This window comes from Amblyomma maculatum, chromosome 4 (assembly GCF_055883805.1).
Source record: "Amblyomma maculatum isolate TAMU_Amacu chromosome 4, ASM5588380v1, whole genome shotgun sequence".
NCBI lineage: Eukaryota > Metazoa > Arthropoda > Arachnida > Ixodida > Ixodidae > Amblyomma > Amblyomma maculatum.
This window is the reverse complement of record NC_139347.1, coordinates 10,305,725-10,328,874: the sequence shown is the minus strand read 5'-3', so window position 1 is coordinate 10,328,874 and position 23,150 is coordinate 10,305,725. Positions and strand designations below refer to the sequence as shown.

General features: G+C 51.1%; 1 protein-coding gene and 1 pseudogene across 1 annotated transcript in view; one reads left to right on the top strand and one right to left on the bottom strand.

Annotated features, from left to right (window-relative positions):
• The window catches only part of LOC146190280 (putative helicase MOV-10), a 118,080-nt gene that overhangs the window by 82,306 nt on the left and 12,624 nt on the right, over window positions 1-23,150 (bottom strand). The gene's annotated exons all lie outside the window — the stretch shown is intronic.
• LOC146190281 (uncharacterized) lies at window positions 12,403-22,235 on the top strand (annotated as a pseudogene).

Here is a 23,150-nt window from a genome sequence, read left to right as displayed (position 1 = left end):
TTTCTCGTTATTTCTCCACTACGGTTCGCAGTATCAGGCTTCGAAATTCCGAACTTTAGTGACATCTGCAGAAAGGGAATACTTCCGGGAGTTAAAGCGTTGTCCGAAAACATCCGCATCAATAGTTTTTCAGTGGACTTGACCTGTATGATAAGAGGGTGTTGGATTTTCATTGAACTTTTCATTTTCACAGCCGCCTCGGCGAGTCCATTGCTCTGAAGGCAGTGCGGGGCTGATGTTATTACACCCGCATTCCTGAGCGAACTTCGTGCAGTCAGATAACGAGAGACCACCACCTCTGGAATGCCGTGTCGGGCGAAAATTGATTTGCAGAGATTGATCACTGTAGTTGATGATAGCTTCTCTAGACGAGTCAGTTCCGGGTATCTAGAGTAATGATTTGTTACGATTAACCACCAGCGTCTGTTAACCAGTCGATGTAAGCTGTGCTTTGAAGAGAAATGTTTCGGTTGCTGGACGTCTAGACACATTCTTGACAGTGTTTTTGGGGTGGTTGCGATGTCTTTGGTCATTGTAGGCCACCAAACTGAGTCCTTAGCGCGGGTATTCGTGAATCAGAAGACTTTCTTGTGCATCAACCACACGAGCTGCCTAGGGTAGCAGATCGTCCTCTACGGTGGCCTGTCGGCGATGCTCGTAGAATGTTACGTCAAGGGGGGAATCTCGTCGGTAAGGCCAGGCTTTCGCGCAGTTTTTGGAAATATACGCACGCGCGATACCACTTCTGACACCACGTTGAGATGCCAAATGGACAACTTTTATGCGAACAGTGGCACGAACACGAGACACGCGTCAGCCGCAGCGAGCGTCGCAGCCAAGGCCGAGCCACTGCATGTGGCTACTGCCTACAACAAAAGGCCGCAGGAGGTCGCTTCGACGCGACAAAGGAAATCGTGCGAGAACGACTAAGCGCCAATTTAAATATTGTAGCTAGCACCATCTACAGCGCGTTGCCCAATTAGAGGCACGCCGTAGAATGCTTCTCCCAGTTAAACCGCGGAATCCTCTCACTTCAAATTTTGCACAAAAATGGCATATTGTCGTTAGTATTTTTTTAATATCAAATTTGTTAAGGGTACTTACCCGATTCAATCAAAAGAAGTCGCATGTTCTTACCGTATGCGGCGGCGGCTAAGCAAAAGAAACCACCGCCCCAACGCTAACAGAAGAGGCGTCATCTTGTGCTGCTTCCCCCAACTGTCATTCATTCATTCATAAACCTCAGGTCATCCTCATGAATAAAGGTTTATGAAAGAATTAGTGAATAAATCTTTATTCATGAGGATGACCTGACACCACTCTGTCACTCTGTCAACTCTGTCACAACTAAACAAGAGGCGAAGGTTGTTGCATAAGATGGCGCCATCGGTGTTGGCGTTAGGGCAAGGATTTCTTCTGCTTCACCGCCGCCGCATAAGTACCCCAAACAAATTTGGTATTAATACTAACGACGAAATGCCACTTCTGTGCAAAATTTGAACTGCGAGGGTTCCGCGGTTTAGTTGAGAGAAGCATTCCACAGCGCGCTCTAATTGGTCAAGGAAAAGAAAATGCACGGTACTGGCTCTATATACCTGAGCCACCTCCGCTGCCTCGTGCGGACAGAAGAAAGTAAAGAAGAAAAAGGAGAGGGAGAGAAGGCCTACAGCCACAAGTGCGCTTAGGCAACGATATGCGTCAGTGAGCCGTAGGCGAACAAATTTTTATGTAAGATTCACTATTATGCCGATGGCAGGAAGCCATCAGACAACTACGCACATACAGCACTACTGCCTCGATGAAAGGCGCGCGTGGCTGGAGGGACGAACAAGGCTAGTGAAAAGGACGCTGGGCGGAAAATTAGGCATACAACAAAGTAGGCTGGCCCAAGGCCCCTAGTCGCGTGAGACGCCGCTCTCGGCCACTCAGACCCGACGCCTGAACGCGCAGCGCGGTCTGTGGGACGCAGCCTGCCATCGGCGAGATGTGCGCTTCGCGTCTCGGTTTCGCCGCGTAGCAGCTGAAACTTGGAACACCCAGTAGCACTTGCCCACACATCACTGACACAGATTTGCTTCAATAGGACAAGCTGCCGGGTTAGTTTTGTTGGTCCATGCTTGAGAGCACTTAAACAGATGGACAGAGCAAGGAAAACAAGACAAGCACAGCGCCCGTGTCATTGTCTTTTCCGTTTACTTTGTGCCTGTGTCGTCTTTTCTGTTTTCTTTGCTCTGTTCACGTGTTTGAGCGCTCTCAAGCATGACACATTTGCTTGGCGACTAATTTCCGTCTCGTGATCCTCTTACATCAAAACGCGATAAAAACAAAGCAACCCCGCCACCATCAGGGCACAAGTCAGAAAAATCGGTAGAACTATTTCTGCTATGCGCCTAGAATATACGTCCTACACAAGCCTGGTTAAGAGGCGCTTAAAACACTGCAGTATAGCACTGTACCTGACCCGCCGAAGCTTCGACTTCTTCCGCCCATTACGACGCTTCGGATTGCGCTGTTCATCAGTCGAATCGCCAGAGCCAACACCAGTTGACGAGGTCAAGTTGGGCATTTCCTGTAGTGACCAAAACGCTTCCAACGGCCGTGCTCTGCCAGCGCTCCAACGGGAGCCCGGTCGTCACCAGCAGTTCGTCTCGCACGCTCAAAAGCGCGAGGGGCCGACACGAGCGCACAGCGTCGCGGCCTACCAAGTGAGAATGTCGCTGTTGCCCTCACAAAGATGGCGCATACTCACACGGAGGGCCATGACCAGGCGGTGACCACAGATTTGTAGATTGCGTGCGGCAGAAATGAGATATCAGAAATTTTAGCAACTCAGTTTCAGTGACAGATGATTTAGAAAGTAACCGCTTTTCCTCTCTTCTGTCGAGACGGCAGGGACGCCATTAGCGCGCTGTTCGGTTAAGACTATCAAGAGAGAATGCGCGCAGAACTTTTGTGACACAGCGAACTATGCCAGCACGTGGTATTGCTCGTATGGAGTGAAACTTCGCGCTGGCTTTCGACAATTAGTCGGGCCTTCCCTTAGAAGCCCTAGGCTTAAGAGCCATTCAGTCGTTCAAAATTCAAAGGCGCGCTCTCCAAAAGTGGCGGATGGAGGTTTATTCGACGCCGGCGGCTGCGTTTCGATGGAGACGGAACGAAGTGGCATCCGTGTGCTGTGCGATGTCAGCGCACGTTAAAGATCCCCAGGTGGTCGAAATTACTCCGCAGCCCTCCACTACGGGCCCCGCCGAGGGGGTGCTATACTGTGCCGGGGTACCCGGGCTCGATCCCGACCTTGGCGGCTGCGTTTCGATGGAGGCGAAACGAAGAGGCGTCCGTGTGCTGGGCGATGTCAGCGCACGTTTAAGATCCCCAGGTGGTCTAAATTACTCCGTAGCCCCTCCACTGTGGCTCCACTTTCTCTCTATTTTCGCTCCCACCTTCCTCCCTTCCCCTACGGCGCGGTTCAGGTGCCCACAGAAACTAGTGTGACAGATACTGCGCTTTTCCTTTCCTGTGAACCAATTATTATTATTTTTATTACTCCACTCGACTCGTCTTTCCACTTTCACTCCCGCCTTCCTCCCTTCCCCCTACGGCGCGGTTTAGGTGTCCACAGAAGCAAGTGTGACAAATAGTGCGCCTTTCCCTTCTCGTGAACCAATTAGGAATTAAGAGGTTTATTCGAGAGCTTTCAAAGATCGCGAGGTCGCTGCGCAGGGATCTATTGGTTACTTGCCGGAAGTCGCCAAGCACGAGCACGCCATGCATAGCCCGGCCGCTCAATGGACGCGGTGGAAAACATTTATTCATGACTATTTACTTGAGCGGCCGTGCCAGTAGTGAACGGTTACCTCATTGCTTTGTGAGATAGACACTGTACGGGACCTATGATCGAGTTGTCCGAGAATCTGTACATGACAGCTACAAAACGCGAAGGAACGTCGCTTGATTGACTGGTTGGTTGGACAACTTTTACTTTCACGGGAAAAGGGCGTTCTCTTCTCCGTTCCCGGCACGCATGCCTGGTGGTGGTGGTAAAAACTTTATTCAGTGAAGGCCATAAAGAAAAATTATGTTGCCGCCGTTCCGTGGGTGGCCTTCCGGCTACTGGTCGTGGCCTCCAGGTAACGCCTGGCGGCGACTTCCGCTGCCCAAGTAGTAAGCCGCTGTTGAATATGCGGCTCCGAGCTGGCCAAAGCAGCCTCCCACAGCTGCGGGCTGTTTATTCGCCAGGAGACGGGGAGAAAGTGCGCCGGACAAGAGTAAAGAATGTGAGCATAGTCTGCTCGGGGAGAGCTGTAAAGCGTGCATTGGGGCGAGAAGGCACCGGGGTGAATGAGGGCAAGGCGTGCAGGGGAGAGGAAAGTGTGGGCCTGTAAATGGCGCCACGTATTCTGTTCGATTTTAGATAGGAACTTATTAGGGGGAGGGAGGGATAATGAGGAGTTGCGGTAGTGAAGGGTGATGTCATGGAAGGTGAGGAGTGGAAGTGAGAGCAAAGATAGTGGCGACGGAGAGGGGGTTCGTGTATTGGAAACTGTGGCCAGGGCATAGGCGGGATGCGAGAGGTAGGGTGCCGCATCAACATACACAGCGCCAGACCGTGTACTGTACTACTGGCACCAGAGGGTGGAGGCGCGGGCAGATCGGCGAGCGGCATGATGCTCAGTGTGCATGTTCTTGGGAAGGGGCTTGACAGCATGGAGAAGAGGGAGCTGGGCAAGGGATGGGTGACACAGACAGGGGAGACAGGGGTCAAGCGAAGGGAAGTAAGAAGGGCTCTGCCAGGGGTGGTGCGAGATAAACGATCGAGTTGTGCCACGCGATGGGCCTCCACAAGTTCTGAAATAGTAATTGTGGACGCCCATCGCCAGCAGACGAGAAGTTGGGGTGGAAGTGGGAAGCCCGAGAGCCGACTTATAGGTTTGCGGATGAGACAGTTGACCTTGTCTTCCTCGGCACGAGACAGAAAGAGGTAGAGAGTAGACAAGGCGGCTTAGCACAAAGGCCTGCACAAGACGACGGAAGTCGTGCTCGCGCATGCCGTAGTGTCGGTTAGCGACTCGCCGGATCAGCCGTACCGTCTGCTGGACGGTGGTAGTAAGGCGGGAAAGGACAATAGTGAGTTTGCCATTGGATTGGAGAAAGAGACCGAGAATACGGATGCAAGAGACAGAAGGGATGGGCTGTCCGTCGATAGTGACGTTAAGGTTAGGAGATGAGGTTGGAACTATGCCTCGAGCCAGGAGGAGCAGGAGCTCCGACTTGGAGGGGGACAAGCTAGCCCGACCGTGCGAGCATAATCGGCGACCGTTTTAGCGCCCGCCTTGAGAGCGGCTTCCATCTCTCCAAGACTGCCGGTAGTACGTAACCCAGAGGGTGATATCATCAGCGTAGAAAGCATGGGAGAGGTTATGAATGGTAGCTAGAGCACATGCCATAGGGAAAAGGGTGATGTTGAAGAGAAGGGGAGAGAGAACAGAACCCTGGGGGACACCTCGATTTCCAAGAGGGAAAGCGGGAGAGGAGAGGGTGCCGAATGAGATCTCAGCCGTGCGATGGGCTGATGTAACATGGCCTTGATGTAACCATGGGTCCGGGAACCCACGTTAAGGATAGAAAGGGCGTCTAGGATGGCGGTATGGAAGACATTGTCAAATGCTTTTGTCAAGTCCAGTGCCATGATCGCGCGAGTGCGCTTGGAGTGAAGAGGGTGGAGGATCTCTTCGGAGAGCTGGAGCATGACATTCTGGGTAGAGAGGGATGGGCGAAAGCCGAACATATCGAATCGGGGAAAAGCTGGTTGTCCTCGAGGAAGCTCCGCAAGCGGTCTAGAACGACGTGCTCAAAGAGCTTACCGAGACAAGAGGTGAGGGAAATAGGACGGAGATTTTGAATGGCTATGGGTTTGCCAGACTTGGGGATGAAGGTTACCTTAGCGTGGGTCCACTCAGAAGGCAGAGTGCCTTCGTGCCAATGTTTGTTAAAGAGGTCCGTAATGGCCTCTAGGGATGATGTGTCCAGGTTACGGAGGGCCTTGTTAGAAATTTGGTCTGCTCCTGGTATGGAGCTTATGTAGCGCCGCACAAACCTCCCCCAAAGTGATATCTGCGTCAAGCGCAGAATTAAGGGTGCCGATGTAAGAAGGGAGGGGGGACGGAGGGGAAGTGCAGAGATAGCGATCTCGGAGTGCAAGAAGGAAATCGGATTCGGATAGTGGTGAGGATTGTAGGAGGCGCGTCACATCCCTGCGTTGCGTGGCCTTGGCATACGACGGGTCAAGGAGGACACGTAGGAGCGTCCACGTATCCCTCAGCCCGAGGTTACCGGCTATGCGGTCACAGGTCTGGCCCCACTGCTGCCTGGTGAGATATGAGCAGTGCTCTTCAATTTCCATACCCAGGCGGGCAAGGCGGAGGCGTAGTGAGCGGTTGTGTTTTTGTGAAAGCCAGCGGCGGTGCAGGGAATGATGTGTCTCCCATAGGTGAAGGAGGCGGCTGTCAGCCGTGGAGGAGTGAGGAGGGGTAGGGACGGTAGAAGTGGCGGATGAAACATCTTAGAACAAGGTGGCAGTCCACTGAGAAAGGTCTGAGATGGAGGTGGGGGCATGTTGCCGTGAGTGGCAGAACCGATCCCAGTCGACTACCTGGCTCAGACGCTGGCGGGAGGATAGGGTAGGAAGAGAGAAAGAGATCGACAGGATATAGTGGTCGCTGCCGAGAAAAACCCTGGTGTTCGTCCACGCTGCGTCCGAGACGTTTTTGCAGATGGAAAGGTCCGGATTAATGTTGCGTTAGACGCTGGAGCAGATGCCGGGTTGGGTCAGAAAAATGATTAAGGACGGATATCGTTCTGGACGAATGTCCACAGCGCGAGACCTTTCCTACAGTTCCTGGGATAACCCCAGCTGACGTGATGTGCATTGAAATCCCCAAGAATGAGGAGCGCGTTGCGATGTGCGCGAGAAAGGGCTTTGCGTAGAAGGAGAAGAGAGGCTGAAGGTGTGCGAGAAGGGCTGTAGACATGAAGAACAAAGAGACTGGCATCCTGTCACCGCCGGGGGAGGAGTTCTAGAAAAAGGTGCGTGCACTCTGGAACGTCGAGAGGATGCTCTATCGCCGTGTAGTTTCGGTGAACCAGAGGTCTGAGGGTGAACTGACAGCGAATAGGTAGTTGTTAGCGGAAGCGCAAAATCGGTTGATTGTGGTGGCTCTAACTCTGTTATTAATATCAATTTTCAAAATCTTCTTGCGGCCTTCCGTTGTGGGGACGAAGCCTCACAGCCATCGCGGGAAAAAAAAAACTTTCGACCGGAGGGTGGACAGAGAGCCTTTAACTGCCGCTTGCCTTCAAGCGCGTTTCCCTCTCTTCTCTCTCCATATGATCCCACCCCAGACCTTTAGGCCGCAGAGCAGTGCATTGTAAAGGAGTACATTGTGCCTGTTTTCGTTCATTTCTGAAAATGGTGTAAGGAAAGCTGAGGACGCGGCTTCGCCGCGCGTTTGCTTCTCGTCGCAATGGATAAAGGCGGGGCGTCGACTGGCACTGCGACATCTCTCCTCTGTGAGTTGGGTGTGTTGGATGTGAAGTCGGGAAAGAAGACGACAACCCGACTCTGTCTTTGTCAGACACGTGCACTGATTGGTGAGGTGGGCCTCCCGAAGCTCCTTGAAAGTATTCACCACACCCAGCACCATGAGACGGCTGGCAGAGGTGGAGACCGGGAGGTCCAGTGCTCGTTTCATGATTGTACGGAGGATAACTTCAAGAGTATCCTCCTCCTGTTTCCGCAGGTGGAGGTAGGGAGTCGAATACAAGATTCGACTGGTCACGAATGGAGCACCACTATACAATCCCTTTAATTGGTTGCATTGTTACTAGCGAAATGACAATTGGCCTCGTTTGAAATTCGCGCATTGTGACGTCACGACCATTTCTACCAATTAAAAAGCGTGACATTCCTGTCGACAACTCCTGCTTACAATGGTGAGGCTTTAAAGAAAATGCACGGGCCTGCTACTGGCTCTATAGCTGAGCCACCTCCGCTGCCTCGTGCGGACAGTAAGGAAAATAGAGAAAGAAAATGGCACTGGCTTAGCTCTGCTATGCCAGGATATACGTAGTGTGAGCTTGGTTTAACTTGGCTTGTCGCGGCTTCTCCTTGGTTTATCTTAGCTTATCTCAACTTTTTATGGTTTATTTTATCACATCATCGGCTTTCCCTGTATAGGATGCACACAACGTTTATTTAGCGAACACCGGTGGTTCCCGAACGCCGGTCTACGAACTACGAGCTCTATTCTTTCACTATAGTCATGGGCAGTCATGGGCACTGTTGCTGTTTAGTGATTTGACATATTCAAAGGTCCTCTTCCCTGCGCAGAGCCTCAGCTCGGAAGAAATTAAATTAGGAAACAGGGGCCCCCCACAAGGGGCCATCTTATCCCCCTTCCTATTTATTCTAGTTATGAAAGACCTCCCGCGCAAATTAGGAAGCATCGACGGGCTAAAAACGAGCGTCTACGCAGACGACGTCAACGTTTGGCTCAATGAGGGCAGCGATGCGTCTATCGAGGAAAGGCTCCAACGGGCAGCCGACATCATAGACCTCCATGCCAAAAGTAAGGGGCTGAGCTGCTCCCCGACGAAGTCGAAACTACTAATCATCAGGCCTCGGACGAGGACAGCCAACGCATCTCCTCCCAGAATCTTATTTGAACGGGAAAGAAATTGCGCAAGTAGAAGAGATCCGAATTCTGGACATGCTCATAAGCAAAACAGGAAACAACCTCACGACTATAGCTAAGCTAGACGCGCATGCAAACCAAGTGGTAGGCATCATTAGAAGAATATCGGCCAGGGGTAGAGGGCTAAAGGAGAAGAACAAGTTGAGGCTGGTTCAGGCCTTCATCTTGAGTCGGATCTGCTACTCAACTCCATTCCTTATCTTGAGGATAACAGCGCGGAACACAGGACGGGAGCACGAGATTAGAGGACGACACAACGAGCGCTGACTTTCAACAACGTTTATTTTGGAAAAACCCTCAACTTCTTATACCCTAACGCCACAGATCGCGTACAAATGACTTGCACATATTAGCAAAGTTAAAAAACAAAACATAATAATAGAAAAATAAATACACGTGCCGCATAACCTTTTCTTGCACACAGCGTGGTGCACACTCTAAACACTCATGGAGACGATTACACATTCAGCAGTTTGATTTCTTTTTGTGTTAACAGCAGGGACGGTTTGCTTACACATCGTTCCTGCAGTCTAGCTATCTCAGCGGCTTCGATTATCTCACGAACCAGCGCCTCATTATGTTTTGCTAGAACTTTACATTGTGTGAATTGCACGCAGCAAGTTTTTGACGCGCAGTCTCTTACATGGATCCCCAAATGCCTGCTTTTTTGTTCGACGTTGTTTTTGTGTTCTTTCAGCCTGTCATTTGTGCACCTTCCAGTCTGTCCTACGTATTCCTTCCCACACTTCAAGGGTATGGAATAAACAACGCCTTCCGCGCACTCCACAAATCGACTCTGGTGGTTTGTTACGCACCCCCTCTGCCTTTGCGATCCATCAGCGTTTACACGTCGGCAGAGGCTTTTCAATTTTTCAGGAGCAGTAAGCACAACATTAACGCCTGCTCTACGACCGATCTTTTTTAAGCGATGGGAAATGTTGTGCACATACGGTATGGCCACAATCCTGCGCTTGTTTGTTGTCTCCCTGTTCTCGTCACCTTGTTGAGCCATACCTTGTTGAGGATTGTGGCCATACCGTATGTGCACAACATTTCCCATCGCTTAAAAAAGATCGGTCGTAGAGCAGGCGTTAACGTTGTGCTTACTGCTCCTGAAAAATTGAAAAGCCTCTGCCGACGTGTAAACGCTGATGGATCGCAAAGGCAGAGGGGGTGCGTAACAAACCACCAGAGTCGATTTGTGGAGTGCGCGGAAGGCGTTGTTTATTCCATACCCTTGAAGTGTGGGAAGGAATACGTAGGACAGACTGGAAGGTGCACAAATGACAGGCTGAAAGAACACAAAAACAACGTCGAACAAAAAAGCAGGCATTTGGGGATCCATGTAAGAGACTGCGCGTCAAAAACTTGCTGCGTGCAATTCACACAATGTAAAGTTCTAGCAAAACATAATGAGGCGCTGGTTCGTGAGATAATCGAAGCCGCTGAGATAGCTAGACTGCAGGAACGATGTGTAAGCAAACCGTCCCTGCTGTTAACACAAAAAGAAATCAAACTGCTGAATGTGTAATCGTCTCCATGAGTGTTCCGAGTGTGCACCACGCTGTGTGCAAGAAAAGGTTATGCGGCACGTGTATTTATTTATCTATTATTATGTTTTGTTGTTTTATTTTTAACTTTGCTGATATGTGCAAGTCATTTGTACGCGATCTGTGGCGTTAGGGTATAAGAAGTTGAGGGTTTTTCCAAAATAAACGTTGTTGAAAGTCAGCGCTCGTTGTGTCGTCCTCTAATCTTGTGCTCCCGTCCTGTGTTCCGCGCTGTTATCCTCAAGATGCATAACCAACATGCCCAAGCTGCTACTCTAGCTAACTCCATTCCTTAACATCAAAAAAGCAGACAAAAACAAGTTAGACGCCATAATAAGAAAATGCACGAAGCGAGCACTGGGACTCCCAATCTCGACCGAGGCACTAGAGGGGGTGCATAGGAGGAATTAGCGGAAGCAACGAGAACGATGCAGCTCGAACGCTTAAGTAACTGAGACAGGACAGCTGGGTAGGACTACAAGAGAACAGAGGCACTAAATACCAGACGTTCCACATTGAGTCCAAAATTAGGAAAGTCCTCACGATCTCACCGATACCCAAGAACATGCACCCACAACACGATCAGGAAAGACGCCAGCACAGAGCCAAACGCTAGGTAACAAAACTAGGCAGAATGCTTACCAGCCCCATCAGGACTAATAGGTCCTGATGGGGCTGGTACAGGTGGGTCACCGCCGCTTGCGGCGGGGGCTAGCTGGCACCGAATTTTTATCTGTTGTAGGCCGTCATTGCACACGCCACCACTGGTGGTGGACGACGGCTGTTGTTGCGGCGCGTCTTTCTTTCCCTCTTTCTTTTCTTCTCTATTTTCTCTCCTGTCTGCTCGAGGCAGCGGAGGTGGCTCAGCTGCAGAGCCAGAGCAGGGCCGTGCATTTTCTTTTCCTTCCTCCTACAGCCACAACAACAACACCCGAGACGGTTGCCTACACAGACGCCGTTTTTGACGATAACGGGAACTCCGTCTCTGTGGTAGTCGATGGGTCCGCACGGCAGCGGAGGAAGCGGCGATCGCCTATAGCGTGCGTTAGTACGGACGCGAAGGTGATCATCAGTGACAGCAAATCGGCAATAAGGAATTTCTGCAAAGGCAAAATATCACACTACGCGTTGAACATATCAACATATCGAAAAGCAACATAGACAAAGGGATCACCCTAACCTGAGCACCCGCTCACACCAACATACCAGGAAACGAAGCGGTTAACGCCCTTGCCCGAGCGCTCATTATCCGGGGGGACGCCGGCCTCAACCTAACTTTAAGGTCGAGACGCTCGAAGTCATCGAGCACTACAAGTTAGGACGGCGGAAATATCCACCCCCAGATAGGTCCCTCAAGTCCACAGAGGCAGTCACCTGGCGCCGCCTGCAAGCCAAGAACCACATTGTCTCCAGATGGAGATACCTCACGCAAACCGGAAATCCGGAGAACCATTTCTGCAAATTCTGTAACGATATAGGAACTCTAAGACATATCCTCTGGGAGTGCAGCCACTCCCCGGGCTACAATTTATTTAAGGACGCAGAAGCATGGTAGACCGCGCTTCATAGCGAAGACCCGGCGACACAGGCCAACATTGTCCGTCTGGCAACCGAAGCGGCGAAGCGCTTCGTCTAATAACCCCTGTCCCTTAGGGTGACATCGGGCTACCTGGACGCCTGGGAGTGGTACCAGAACTCCGGTGTCACCCCTTCCGGACAATAAAGGTATGGGCACTGTTGAGCTCCCTCTCTCTGTCTCTTTCGCTTGACACACCCCGGTAGAACCAACATCCTCTTCTTTAGAAGAACGGTAGAAGAACGGCTGATTGGGCGAATTGGTGAACCATGACGGGCAGTAACAAGTGCGCAACAAAGACGTGACAAAGAGGAGAAGTGGACAATGACGGCGCAGAATTGACAACTGATTTAATGGAAGAACGGAAGAGCATATATGTGTATATAGCATATATATGTGTGTATGTATATATATATATATATATACACACACATTTGGTGTACGCACATGCGCATAGTCAAACTTTTTTAAAATATAACAGCACATGTAAATGTAGGTGGCATTGGTAGAACGCTTAAACAAGGAAATGGAGCAGGAAGAGATAGCACTGTTTGGAGTAGCTGAAACACACTTAAGGGACATGGAGAGACCCGCAGTCAACCCACTTTGGAACTGGACGGGCTGCAACAGAGAAGGCTCAGCCCGAAAAGGGGGAGGTGTTGGGTTTTTGTGGCGGGAAGGAGGCTCCTGGACACCGCTCTCAGGTGCCTACGAGGAACACGCCTGGGTGTCTCGCTATATCCCTGCAGTGCCAGTAATGGCACGCGTGACGTACCCAGGCGTCTCCCTTAATCAACGTGACGAAAACGCTAACATCCTGCGGGAAGTTATATTGACTTTAATGGCCACATTAAAGAACTCGATGACTACTCCGACCATAACGGGACTCTTCCGCTTGAGCTGGCCCGGGAGTTATCGCTCGAAATAGTAAACCTACGAGCCGAATGTGAGGGAACAGTTACATGGTGTGCCCGAGGCCAGAGTTCATCCACTGACTATGGGTTCGTGTCGCGGAAACTCTGCTGCGCACTCCAAAGCATTCACATCGATGAGGAAGAGCAACACAGCTTGGGGAGTGATCACAATCGTCTCATGCTGTGGTTCAAAGCATCCCCAAGGCACCGACAACCTAAACGACGTGAAGGCCCAACACAGTTTCTCCCTGCTACAGCGTATAAACAAGTGGCCCAAGAATTTGAGCTTAGCCCCCACCGGGAAGAGGCAGCTCGTATGAAGAGTACATCAATGAACTTCGCCGCATTACGCAGAAGCATGTGAAGATGACCAATGCGCGTCGAGGAGTCTGTAGAAAAAAATTGTGGGATGGGGAAGTTAGAGCAGCGCTGTGTGCCCGTCGTCTTGCCAACCGACAACACCGTCGGGCGGTTAGAAATCCAGACGGCATAGATGTCCAGGGTAGCCCTACTGAAAAACCAAAAGTTCTACGGGGCAATAACCTCACAAAATCTCATTTAATCGCATAGAGTCTCATACAGTGCACATCATTATCATAATATATCGTACATAATTTATGATAATGTACAAGAAACTATGAGAACTTATGCAATTATATGCGACTTGTACGTGATTTCTTATGTGAATTGAGTGAGAATGTGTGAGAAAATGTGAGGTTATTGCCCCTTACAGATTTTTCAGTAGGGAGTCGGCAAGAATATTTGCTTCGAAAGCAGGAAATGCAGGCCATTACGCAGCGGAAAATAGCTGAAGCCAACCATAAGACGCTCCAGGTCACCAAGAGCGCTGGGAAGGGAGCGGCGTCCAAATTCTGGATGTATGTGGCACGACAAGATGGCAGGCCGGCACAGGCGGAAATCTGTGATGAGTCAAGTGGGGCAAAGACGGCTGATCTCCATCATGCCTTGACCGAGCATATACACAAGGTATACGCAGCACCACCAGCACTTGAGGAGCCGTGCATGAGTTCCCCAACCTGTGAGCAGCCAGGGAGGGCTACTGTGGAAGAAGAAATTTGGTCAGTGTCGGTGGGAGCCATCGATAGAGCAATCACTCGGATTAGCGCGCGCACAGCCCAAGGGCTGGATGGCATCCCTGCGGGGCTCGTGAAAAGCCTGTGCAATGAGGCGCGGGCACAGCTTGCCGGTATCTTCACAGATATCCTGAAAGGCAGCCCTCTGCCAGAAGACTGGCGCCGTGGCAGAGTAATCCTGCCGCCAAAGGAGGGCGGTGATGCCGGCCTCTTACGCGACTATCGGCCTCTCACTATCACCAGCGTGTTGTACAGGGTATTCGCGCAAGTCCTGAAGGCTTGGATGACTGGGTGGGCCGAAGAGGGCAACCACATGACCGAGTTGCAGACTGGGTTCCGACGTGGCCGCCGCCTTGAAAACAATCTGTATGTCTTAAGCCAATGCATAGAGATCGCACGAAAAGAGGCAAGAGGGCTGGTGAGCTGTTTCCTGGACCTAGCGAAGGCTTATGACAGCGTCCCCCAGGAACAACTGCTGCAACATCTGGATACAGTTGGAATGCCCGAAACCTGGACAGAGATGCTCCGACGTCTCTATGCCAACAACACGGTGATAGCCACCCTCAGTGGCATCTGGTCGGGCGAGGTGGTAGTGGGTAGGGGTCTGAAACAGGGCTGCCCACTCTCACCCTTGTTATATATATATATATATATATATATATATATATATATATATATATATATATATATATATATATATATATATATATATATATATATGCTATACACGGCGAGTGTTGAGCGGCGGCTACTGGCGTCGGGTGTTTGCTTCATAGTGGAGCGGATGAACGAATATCAGGGAGCGGCAAGTGTTGCCAGCGTTGGTGTTCGCCGACGACATTGTGCTGTTGGCAGGTATTGCGGAAGACCTGCAAACCCTCATTACTGACTGTGCTGAAGCGCTGGCGCCTCTTGGGTTGCAGTTCAATGCCAAAAAATCGGCCGTACTTGTTTTTTTCTGGACCTGAGCCCCCCTGTCCCCTGATGTTGACAAAAGGTGTGCCGCTTCCTCAAACTACATATTACCTCTACCTGGGTGCGACCTTCGGGATTGCGTGTTACATTTATATCACAGCGGGCTGGCAACATTCTTCGCGGGAGATGCTTGTGAGGCTTTAACCGATTTCTCATGGTGCGGGAGCTGTGGAAGGCGGTGCACGTCCCTGCATTGACCTTTGCCAATGCGGTGGTATGTTCTACAGCACCAACCCGCGAATGGCTGGAACGCAGTCAACGCACTGTTGGAAGGCTGGCTTCAGGATGCCATGGGAACGCTGCAAACGAGGCAATTCAAGGCGACCTTGGTTGGTCCAGTTTTGAGGCACGAGAGGCGCGAGTAAGACATCGTATGATGGCAGGCGGAGACTCATGCAGCCACACCGATTAGCGCGACAAGTGTTCGATTATGTGCACCGTAATGGGGTCCGCACCAGATGGACGAAGCGACTGCAGCAACTCCGCAGGAAGTACGGCTTTTTTTCTCAGCCCGTACAAGAGGAGACGGAGCGAAAGTGGGCCAAGCTGTTGAGGCTCAGGAGCGAAAAATGGAAACCGAGCGCTGGAAGGAGGCCATGGAGGGAAAGTCCACACTTAAGCTCTACAGAGAACACTAACAAGAGGTTTGTGCGGAACCCCTCTATGACAACGATATCTCTAGCAGCCTCCTCTTCGAGGCACGAGCCAGAGCCCTCCGAACTCTGACCTATCTCCAGAGCTACGATGCTTATGTGCGAAGTACGGTGTGCAGATCGAGTGTGCGCAGTGAGCGAGGTTCTCCTGGTTCTCGACTGTGCTGGCCTCACACCAGCGCCAACAGAGGGCACTACACTCCCACAAGCGCTTGGCTTCAATATACGTGACGCTCCCGACAGTGAAAAACAATTCAGAGGTGGCCAAGACCAAGTGCCACTGGAGAGAGTGGTGGAAGCTAGTGCGACCAAAATAGTGTCTGAAATTGTTAACGTGTACCTTTGTAATTGTAAGTGTTCGTGTGCAGTAGGTGAAAGTGAGCCAGGCCAAGATATTGTTTTAATGAATATCCACCCGTTACAAAGGGGAAGGCCACAACATCCATCCATCCATCCAGCTACGCCTTTAATAGTGGAACACGACAGCGTTCCTTCTTTTATCCATGCTACAAACGCCGGTCTGCGAATACCGGTGGTTTACGAACACTGGTCTACAAATGCCGAGCTACGAACGCCGAACTACACTGCCATGGGCACAGTTGCTCTCCCTTTCCCTTTCTCTCGCTCGTTACACCCCCTTTCTCCTATTCGTCCTCCTTCTTAAAGGGCCACTGTCCAGGGAAGGACCTTTTAAGCGAAGGAGCCCAGTGTTTCAATCAGGTACCGGAGATAGTCTGTGCAAAATGCTACAGTGACACGCGCGCCGCAAAGCCACGAAAATACAAATCAAAGCTCTCTCATGCTCTCCTTCGGGAAGCCAGCTTTCCCGTTCCCTGCGCTGACCCGTCAAGCCGCAGCAATGACGTATTTGTCGAGAACGACGTCCATTGGTCCGTTTCGCTGTCTGAGGGTGAAGGATGGGTGTCTACCGCTCGCTGCGCGCTTTTCCCTCGCCACGGCCAGACTGAATCCAGCGGAGCGCGCTCCCTCACCCTTAATTTTTTTTTTCGCGCACGCGGAGTGCCACGCCCCACCTCCCGCCAAACGCGGAGGAAGGGGAATTTGTCTTGCGGAAGCTAGACGATCTCGGGCAGGAGAGGGAACGGAAGGAGAGAAGCACGACAGAATCGGGTGATTGCCGTGGCTGTAACTGCGGTATTAGTTACTCTTTTCAAAAACATTTTGCGGCGTTGCATTCTGGGGGCGAAGTCTCACAGTCACCGGGGAAGAAAATATTTTCGACTGGAGGGTGGACAGTGGGCCTTTAAGGTGGCGGTTCCACGGTCGCCATCTTGAGTAGTTCAGATTCTGCCACCAGGCTAGGCCACTAATCCATGACAGTACCCAGCCCTCCTGACCTGCGCTGCCTGAAGGCTTTTCTTTTGTTGATGCGTGGGCTTTCAAAGATTTCTGTCGCTCCATAGGGGCGTCCAGGCAGAGAAAGGGAGGGTTTTGTCCCCGTCCTGGGCAGCATGGGCAGCCTCATTCAACTCCCTCTTCACCCCACCGCCCCGCTACTTCAAACAATACTAGCCGGGACGACGGGACAAGAGCCTTCTCTCTACTACCTATACTTCCTCTCACAAGATGTTCGCAGCACTGCGAAAGGCAGAGGCACCCCGGTACAATCGGGATCACGCGCACTACAATAGGCAATTGTGCTCCTACGCGCCTCTCGCCCACCAAATTGGCGAGGTCACAGCAGGAGCACAATTTCCTATTATAGTGCGCAGGGGCGCAAGGCATTTAAGAGTACAATTGCAAGGGCTCCTCTACTTTTCGCAGTTCTGCAGATATCTTGTGAGACGAAGTATAGTTTCCGCTGTAGAGCCACGAACCCGACTGCTCATCCCCGCCGACCGTGAGGTGGTTGGACTCGACTGCAGTAGGCTAGCTTGACTGGATAAAATTAAAACAGGGTGTCAATACCATTGCACAGTGCAATTCTAGTACCAGTGAAAAAGAAAAGCGAATGGCATATATTTCTGCAGGCTTCCTCAATAAACCTTAGTCGAAGTCAGCGCTGCCTTGTGTTCTTTTGATCCTCGTCTTTAGCACTGTGCAATCACGTGATCATTAGGGCGCTTTAGAATACGGCGACCCTATATGTAAGGTGGATAGAGTAATAGCGGGGCGCAAGTGCTCATGCCCAATGTAATTACCGCATCCCTCGCCTGTTCATCACAGCACTCGGCGCGTGCGTTTTGCTGCCGCTCTATTACCCTATGCCCCTGAGCGGTAGGGTCACCATATTCTAAAGCTCCCTATTGTTGATGCCATAGATATAGCAGGGAGCGGAACATTCCTTGACTGGAGTGTAAACTGCCAGCTCTTGCGGTCAAGAGAAATTTCCTTTATCAAACGTTATTACAAATATGATAATATAGCTATAATTAGCTGAACTTCAGTCAACAGTCGTCCTTGCTTATTTTTAGTTCGTAGCACAAATTAACACGTTTCTATTTTTCCAAGAACTCCATCTCCTTTGTCGAGAGTGATATTGAAGGATCACTTACACATTCTTCTTTGAGTTCTTTTTTCTGTCTTCTACAATCTCGTGTGTCAGTTGTTCTTTATTTCTGCTTATGTGCTTGCAGTCTTAAGCGGCAGAAACACTACTCGTTACAAAACAGTTGCCAGTTCAAAGCCAAGCAGAAAAGCACGAAAAAAGTAGCAGTGCTACCCTATCTTCCCAGGATATCGCACAATCCGAAAACAAAAATCGGTCAGCGAGCAGATGTACACGTTATGTTTTCAGCACCTGATAAACTAGCGAAACTATGTAAGATGACCGATCCGTTGGCTCTCAAGAAACAAGGATGCACAAAAAAGCGCAATAAGAAACCTGTTCAGTGTGAGGAGGGCGTTGTGTATTCCTTACCGTTGTCTTGTGGTAAGGTGTACGTAGGGCAGACCGGGAGGTGCCTAAATGAGAGATTTTGTGAACGAAAACGTGTTCTTCTACCATGATCTGGATGCCATCCCATCTTCAGACTGCAAGCTACTCATAAGCAGAAATAAAGAAAAACTGATACGCGAGATTGTAGAAGCCAGAAAAATAAGGGAGTTGAAAGAAGAATGTGTAAGGCGATCCTTCGATATCACTCTCAACGAAGGAGATTTAGTTCTTGGGAATATAATTTGTGCGATTATGTGGTGACATGCGTCGTGATAGCATGCTGGTATCATGTTTTGTCTATGCTCCTACAGTGTATAAAATCCTGTAATGCATTGAATAAAACTGAGTGGAAAGTTAGCGCACGTGCTGCCCACTTTTTTTTTTTTTTGTCCTAGTCTCAAAAGTGTTGTATTTCTTTGACGATGAACCAAGGCATAATAGTCATGCCTTCTCTCTATTACCTAAACTCGTCAAATGTCGCCACGAGTTTTCCACCACGCCGTCAGAGAGGTCAAATGTGAATTTCACGCGCTCCTAGCTCCCTCACGAACCTTGGACCGCGGCGCCCCTTAATCATGATCGTTTAGAGGTTCAAAATCAAATCTAACATACATGGGCATCCTCATAAGAGGGCCCGCACCTTCACCTTATGAGAATTTGACTCGGTGAGGTGAGGAAGAATCAGCGCTGAAAAATTAGTGAGGGCGAGGAGAAATGCTCCACTAAAGGCGTAGTTTCTGTAGTAACAAAATGTAGCCGGCGAACATGAGACACGAGTGGCCAGCACATTCCTTCCTCCACTGGTACTGTTGTAGAGAAAACGGGATCCGGTAAAAACGTCCCCGGAATTAACGTCCCCGGAGCAAATGTCTCCGGAAAAAAAATGTCCCCGGAAGAAACGTCCCCGGAAAAAATGTCCCCGAGCGGGGCTGAAGTCTTGCGTTATAGGACGTAGACTACGTTCACCCGTGACGAGCTGCAATGATGAATGATGCATGTTAACTTTATTACAGCGGTTTCACCTGTCGGCTTGGAATTGACCGCGAACATCGAACTGGTGCGGGCATTCATAACAAAATATATATATTGCCACCTAGCGTTGCCAGGTGGCGCATGACTGAGTGAAGAACGACGAAGTGTCGCTTGCGGGTTTTGCGTCTGTGCTGCTCACCGCTGTTGTATCGGAGCTAACCCCTTTGCTATTCTTTATATCCTCAATCACCTTGTACGTGACATTCTGGTGGAGGTGCGGGGTAAGATCACCTATGCAAGAGTCTCCATCTGAAAGACGTCGCGCCAGCCCTGTGCCATTGGACACCCCCGTGCATCGCTGCAGTCGACGGCTCCAGGGACTGTCTCCGGAGTTTCAGCCATCACCCGCCGCCATGACATCTAGTGCTTCTGCTCAGCTCCCTTTTTGACGTTTGCGCTGCGAAAATAGCCACCGCTGTCGGCTATTTTCTGAAAACCCTATCGAAGCGTGTACATTGCTGCACACTCGCTTCAAACACCACTTCGTCCAGGCGCGAGTTTGAAAAGTAGAAGCAGGAGCGCGCGCGCGCAAGACAGCTTTCTTTCAGCACGGAAATCCAAGCGCGCGCAAAGCAAGTAGACTGCGGTCAGGGCGCGCGCGCGCGCAAGTAGCTTTCAACAACGCGGGCGACAAAGAACGCGAGCTGCTTCCGCGTGCAGAAGCCGCTAAGACACGAAAGTCTACAGGCGAGCTGTTGCGACAGCCCGCAACACAACAATACATTTCCCCACATTTCGAGCGTCGCGGAACCATTCCAGCCATGTTTTAAACTCAGCTGTGACCCCTGTTTGCATGCCTGCGAAGCCACGACGGCGCGAGCAGAGGTAACGCGAGCGACGCGAGCAGCACACGAAGCCGCCAGAACACGTTCGGTCAAGCGCCGCATCAGCGCCGCGCCCAACCAATGTTTCAGAATTTTGCCGCTTGCGGAGGAGCGCGCGCTGCAGTCGCGTAGCCAAACTTGAGGTTGGGTTCCCTATACCATCATCAACCTTATCACAATTCCACACCAGCATCAGAAGAACGGTTGAACCTCGTCACCAGAAGGTCTTGGAAGTAATTTTATTGACGTCTTCTGCTTTGGCGGTTCCCCGAGACTACTATACGCCGATCCGCTTGTACTTTTCTAAGTGGGCAGTGTTACCCAACTTATTAGACCTGCCATATATGATTGCTTAACGAACGGCGGGGCTCGGAAAAGCCAGATCGCTCTTTCACCATGCTTTTACGCAATTCTTGTAAACATTTCGGGCCCGCAGCGGACGCAAGTTACAAATGATGATTACATTTAACTCAAAGCCAAGAAAGAATGGCATAAAATGTGTTTTTGTTTTTTTCATGTGAGTTCCGGAAGCAATTTTTTTATGGCCGGCTTTGGCCTTGGGGACGTTTTTTCCTAGTTGCCGCTTCATCAGAGGACGTTTCTCCCGGGGGCGTTTTTCCCGGGGACGTATCTTCCGGGGACCTTTTTTCCAGGGACGTTTTTACCTACACCCAGAGAAAACAGAGGCAGTGAAACGGGACACAAGCGCTACCCCCCCCCCCCCCCCCCCCCGCTAGGCTTCGAAGGAAAAATAATAATAAAAAAAACTGTACAAACGAAAAAGGAGCAGGAACGGAACTAACGAAACCACCTCTGCGCTCGTGATGATGAAAAGCCTAAAAACGACCCTTTAGATGATTGCCGACCCAACAGGTAGCTGCAAAGAGTCACCGATACCGATGTCGCTGTTTCTAGCTTCACGGCACATGACGGGCACGGTGAAGTTCACAGGACCGTTGTTTCCGACCGCTAACGTCTTTGTCACTCAGGGAAACAAGGAAGGAGCATGTTCAGCGAAAAAATCGCGCAAATAAAATAAACAAATCCGTCCAAAAGAAAGAGGACGTGCCGAAGAAACGTTGAGCACAGAAGACCGAGGTCGGGTCATTTAGCTGCTACCATTTGTTTTGTTTTTTTGTGTGTGTTCCTCCCTCGGCTGGACTAAGAGCATGAGTAGTTGACAATGACTGAACGGGACTGCATGCGGCGGCAAAGCGGTGATAGTGAACACCCCTGTCGAAGGCCTTTGGTGATACTAGAGAGATTTAGCTTACCGTGATCCGCGATCCGCCACCGTGGCTCTCTACCGCGCGTGGGCGGGGCGGTCAAGCTGATTGGTCCCGACGCGGCAGGTCTTTGTGCCGACATCCAGTATGTGGCGCCATCTATCGGCTTCAAGGGGGGTCTGGGCATGCGCAGTGGAACACGCGGTGGCGGATCCCAGTAGCGGATCGCGGATCACGGTAAGCTAAAACTCTCTACTAATGCACTCCGATTCCACGGATCCAAAACGCGCCGTTACCGTGCTGTTAGCATACAATCTTCGAAGCGTATTCATCAACACGCTAGGCATATTCAAGGCTTCAAGGCGCTCAAAGAGGGCTGTATGTGGCACATTATCATAAGCTTTTTCAACGTCCAAAAAGCAACATAGCAGGGACCGCCCCTCTCTCCTTGCGATTTCCGCGCACTGCGTCAGGACGAAGAGGCTGTCGTCGAGCCGGCGCCCATAAAACCCGCCCTGTAGCTCTGTTAGGAGACTGTTTGCTTCTGCCCATCCACTTAGCCACTCTTTCACTACCAGTGCACACAGGCGGTAGAGCACGCTCGTGACAGTGATCGGGAGATAGCCTTGCAGGTTATCCGCTGCACCTCCCCTTTTTAGGACAAGCACAACTCGTCCGCGGTGCCAATCTTCTGGAATGGGGGCCCCCGTTGATGATGCCGGTCAGCAACACGGCCAGCTGATCCCTCGAGCCCACGCCAAGAGATTTGACTAAATGAGCTGACACGCCGTCCGGTCCTGTAGCTGTTCTATTACTGATGCGAGCCATGGCCCGATCGACAGTACGCGAGGAGACTGCCCATTGTGGTCTTGTCTCGCCATGGGTGTGCTCTTTTGCAAGGCTATACTCGTGGGTGGGAGGCTTGTGGAAGCAGTACCTACATTTGTGTCCGCCGAGGCGTACATCTGGGCAAAGAACCGTGTGAGGTATGCCTTGACCTCGGTGACCGGCTGCCCTGTTTGCCTATCCGTGAGCTGGACAGGTGGTGGTTGGCGTTTATCCAGCGAGCCAACATACCTGCAGAATTTCTGTGAGGCAGTCTGCCCTTCAGCTCGTATGGACTGCATGAGACGGAGGTATGTGCAGCAAGTTTGGCCTGTACTAACCTCTGTACCTCATGTTTGAGGGCGAGGTATTGCTGCCATGCTGCCATGCCGCCGTGTAGACCTCAACGTCCGCTTCTTTGAGAGCCCGGCGGTTGTTCACGGTTGGCATCTCGTCGCGCCCGCCAAGCCGTGGATTCGCTGGAGTCCGCGTGGACCGTCTCTCATGGACCACTGGCTGCGCATGACAGAGTGTAGCGCCGAAACATATTCGTCATATGTTATGGCCGCACGCCGAAGATGGCTGTGTTTAAAGTCTTCTGCCACTCCCTCAATGGCTTTACTCGGCAGGTAGGCGCCAGCTTTCTTTCTGCGTGGGGGGGGGGGGGGGGGGGGCGAGTGTCTCCACTACCGGCGTGGCTGAAGACCATGCACAACCTGTTATGGTCACTCCCAAGACTGTGCAGCCCATTCTCGTCAATGTCCATCTTCTGCAAGATGGCACCAATGCGTGGGGACAACAAGGCATAGTCGATTGAGGTTGCACTACCACG